Source organism: Octopus bimaculoides, chromosome 27, assembly GCF_001194135.2.
Source record: "Octopus bimaculoides isolate UCB-OBI-ISO-001 chromosome 27, ASM119413v2, whole genome shotgun sequence".
Classification (NCBI taxonomy): Eukaryota; Metazoa; Mollusca; class Cephalopoda; order Octopoda; family Octopodidae; genus Octopus; species Octopus bimaculoides.
Genome location: NC_069007.1, coordinates 10,722,902 through 10,727,941, shown reverse-complemented (window position 1 = coordinate 10,727,941; position 5,040 = coordinate 10,722,902).

Sequence of the window (5,040 nt, the reverse complement as noted above, 5' to 3'; positions counted from 1 at the left end):
ATCTATAGAGCTATGGGTCCGCAGCTAGCTCTTTTGTTGTTGACATGTATGTAGTTTCAAAATGCCTTATTTTACAACTATGAGATGTTATTGTTATGATTTTATCTTACTATAATCAACAACAAACACATTTCATCAATATTAAAGTCTTCATTAGATTAAAAATAACATTATCAAAACATGAAGGTAAACTAAACAAAAATATACTTTGTTTTCTTCTGGGCATCAATGTACTGTAGCTGTAGTCTTTCACATTGTTCACCACCCAACCTTTCCTCTGAAAAATTCAGTGGAATCAGTCAATCTCCATACACAAATTATTTTCCTCCTGAAACTTATAAAAAAGTACACATATTAGGCGCACCTTTCTATAAGCCACACGCTAAATTCCCCAGGTAAAAACAGCGGCTATACAGTGGAAAATATGGTAATTGTAGTGACAGTAACAAGTTCGCTCGCTGGTTGGTAGTTGATAGTGTAGAAGTGACTGTTTGCCAGTAGAGAGGGAAAGAGTAAGGATTGCATGAGAACAGATTGGTGACATTTAGTAGAGATGACCTGAAAGTTGTTCCTTTTTTATTATTATCGCAAACAGCAGTAGCTTTCCTCAACTGAATACATTGTTGATTGGTCAAAATTACCCAAATACAACAACTTTAACATGAAATAACTTCTAGAATATGAAATTTTGTCAAAAATGTTCAAAGTAAAGCCTGTTCTGCATGAGAAATTACACCAGTATATGAAGTTTCAAACTGTTTAGTTAAAAGAAATTAATTTTAAAAAATCTGTGAGCCAAACTGAACAGATCTAAAATAACTAAAGGCTGATTCACGTTTTTGTTATGAAAGAAAATATTTAACCAGAGCTCTGTACCACTGTCTGCCGATCTACTGAAGCCCTTCACGTCTGCAAATTTCATGTCTTCAAATGGTGTTTTTGTTTTTTTCTTAGAACAGTAATTAACAGAATGGCAGCATGTAAAATAAAATGCTTTGTGGTATTTTGTTTGATTTCATTCTGAGTTCAAATCCACTTGACGATTTCTGTCTTCCAACTATTCAGTCAATGTAATCCACTAAATACCCTCAGTGATGGTGGTACCCCACTTATGGCTACAGTCTGAAGACTAAAAGAACGTCATTGTGTTGACTGTTGCCAACATAAACTAGTAAGGATCTTCTAGAATTGAAGCATATTTAATTCTGATTACTTGTCCCCTGTGACGGTTGGTGTGCTTTAGTCTATTTCTGTGTTGACTGTGCTAATATGGACATAGTGCATGGTGGTGGTGACAGCAGGGTAAATGAGGGAGCTCAGAGAAAATAACTCAAAAATACTTGTGGCATAAATCTAGATGACAAAGCAATGCTAAATGTGGTTCCAAAGTCTTGTCACTCACTTCTGGAAAGTAATAAGAACAATACTGGTTCTAGTATATTCGCTTTCATTGACACTGTCGCACATCGAGGTCTGTATGAACACCATTTTCATGGCACAAAATGATGCGGCACCATGTCCTGCGTAATATTTTACAAAGCTGTGCTTTAGTGATTGTTGCAAAAGTTGCCAAAACAGCGTCCTTCACCTGTTGAGTTTCCTGGTATCACTCTTGTGAAACTCTCTCCTTGATAATAGGAAATTGACCCGTATATACCCGTGGTTGCATTTTCACAGTGAAAAACCTGCTCCTACTTGTTTGGACTTGAACTAGCCAGGAAGCACCATCTGACTGAGCATATGAAATGCTCAGTAGGTAGTCGAAACCTGTAGCTAACAGTTGCATACTGCTCTTCTCTTCCAGATTGCGAAAGCTTACCATAACGTTTAAATACAGTGAAATTTTAAGACTTCATTTTTTTATGGACATATATGGGTTAAAACGTTTACTGGTGGTGACAAGTCTTTTGGACCACCCTGTACTGAATGCCACACATAGATCCTTAATTTACTGTTTCGACTCACTGTACACTGAGTTCAAATTTAGCTGTGGTCAGCTTTACTTTTCATCCTTTTGGATTTGACCAAAATGATAGCAATCCATTTGCCTTACAATATTTGTTGCAGCTCCCTTGCATTCTGAACTCCAATCCTATCATGGCCTACTTCTCTGGCACTTATTCTGTTACCTGTTTTAACCCTAACCTTAACCTACCTGAAAACTTTTGTCCCTTTAGTGAAGTTCACTTTGTTGCAAACATTTAAACAAGATTTTTGGTTTGAGCATATCTTCGACTCTTCTGTCCACATGGGCGTTGCTTCTTGACTGAAAAAGAAATGAAAATTTCCTTTGCAAACGGAAGAAAACAAAAAATACTTCGACGATTGAAGGGTTAGATTGAGGTCATCTTAATAAAGAAGGGAGATAATCTCTAGAAATAATAATTTCAAAACTGAATTAACGTACTTAGAAAAATGGAACAATCTAATGAATATCTGTTTCAGAGGTGAGGAACAGTTATGGACGGGTATTCCAGCTTCAGTTTGGCCTCATAGATATTGCATTGTCCTTGCATCCAAACAGATTGTCAATTTAACCTATACACAAGTCCACATTGCTATGAATAAATAGCTGTTTACAGTTGTGTGGAGTAGATACAGTGATGAAATGTACCAGAGTGTTGGGAAACCCACTGAGACTCAGACAACCAAACCTTTGATAAGAAGCAGTATCTGGCTAAACAAACCAATATAATATTGACCTATCAAGTCAATATGGGTTTTTTTTTGCAGTTGGAAATTCTTTTTGTATTTCAGTTTGATATTTTACACTAGGAGTCACCAAACGTTTTGGACCGTCACCCTCCCTTAACCATTTCTCCTTCCACATTGTACCCTTTTAGCTACTTCTCCTTCTGCATTGATCCCTTTTAGCCAATTCTCCTTCAACATTGACCCCCTTTAACCACTTCACCTTCCTCATTTAAAATATCTTAATACCCTACCTTACTGTACCATATCGTAAATGCGTACTGGGTACTGATATTGGCAATTAAAAAGCTAGCTAAAATATACATGTATGACAAATCAAGAAAATCTATTGAAGATGACACACTTTTTTACATTTAAAACTTTGTGTACAAGTATACATTATTAAAGGCGGCGAGCTGCCAGAATCGTTAGCACGCCGGGTGAAATGCTTAGCGGTATTTCGTCTGTCTTTACGTTCTGAGTTCAAATTCCACCAAGGTTGACGTTGCCTTTCATCCTTTCGGGGTCGATAAATTAAGTACCAGTTGCGTACTGGCGTTGATCTAATTGACTGCCACCCTCTCCTCCCCCAAAATTTCAGGCCTTGTACCTAGAGTAGAAAAAGTATCCATCATTAAACTTTCAATTTTTATGAAATTGTTTTCACGGTTAGAAAATGTGTAAAACGCATCATATTGCTGGAATATCTTTTATCGAAAGTGATAACATCAATGTGAAGGAGGGGCATGGCGCTGACTCAGTGTCTCAAGCAGTTCATATGAGTGAGCTGCTCTTTCGCATGTCAATCCCTTGGCTATTATCGATCTCCTGTAATTCCTCGCCGACCTCTTTTTGGCAACCCCTGTTTTAGGCTAATGCAATTATTAAAGTATGCTTTTTGTTTAGAAAATACCATAAATCCTTGAGTATAATACGCACTTTTTTCCCAAAATTTAAAGGTGAAAATTTCTAGTGCGTACTATATACGAGGTTAAAAATTTTAAATATTTTCTAAGCAAAATTTTCTAAGTGATAAATATGTAAAGGCAATTTACTTAATATTTATTTTTCACTGACGTTATTACTGTTATTTCTTTATTTTCTGCAAACAAAGTGCACAAAAAAGCTACACGTTTACATTGTTATATATACAATAATAATAAAGGATGTTACCATATATATGTTTACAAACCAAGGACGTTGTATAGACCTCCTTGACTCAAGTTAGAGAAGGGGTGAGTATTATACACAAGGTTTTTTGGTTTTTCAGCGGTACAGCCCCCTAAAAATCCCCTGTGTATTATACTTGAGGATTTATGGTACTTTCAATTTTATAAACCACAAACAGTTGCTAAAACAAATTGTTGGCACAACCATGAAATAAGTTACTCACATGTTGTAATTTGATTACTTTTGCTCTTGATGTCCTTGATGAAAATGTTTGATTTACTGGTGACACTGGCAAAAAATTGGTCTGGCCATTATTTGGAGCAGTGCTGTTCAAGAATATTGATGGCCCTCATCTCCCAGTTAAGGTCTTCAATATGTGTATTATTGTAAATTAGAAATTTAGTTCTAAAATATCCTGAATCTGCAGAAACTTGTCCACACCAGCAATAATAAGTCTGTGGCCAGAATTTGATTAGTTTAATTGCCATAATGAAGACTGATGAATCTAATACTAATTCTCTCTCTTTCATTCTCAAATGAAGGACCAATTCCTGCTATGTTAATTACTTCACTCTTAACTATTGAACTTATTGACATTTTCTGAGAACTTCCTCAAGGTTGAAAATAAAACCTCGAATAAAAATTAGAGATGGAAGATAAAAGTGTAAAAATAAGGTGATTGGATCTACTGTCAATGTGAAAAGCAGCATCTGTCATCAAGAAAGATGGTACTCTGCTTAGGTGCAGTGGTCAGGGGAGGGGCTGGGTCAGTGGTCCTCAACTGGGGTCCATGCAACCAAAAAGTAAATTGTCTACAACAGTATTTTAAGGGCCCATGAAAAATTCTTAAGATGTATGTATTGGTTATGTATTACAAGGAATAGCTTGGTTTCTTTCTCTAACATTTTACATAGTTCAACCTACACAAGTTAATGTGTGAAAAACAGAATAGGAATTTTGAAAGCAGTTTCTATAAGACTAGTTTTTAAACATCGAATAGCTATGAGGGGTCCACCAGAATAAAATAGTAATCAAAGGGGTCCATAGATAAGAAATGGTAGTGAATCCCTGCTTTAGAACTTGCTTCTTTTTCAGATATAACAAAATAGGAATTTTGAAAGAAGTTTCTGTAAGACTAGTTTTTAAACATTGAATGGCTATGAGGGGTCCACCAGAATA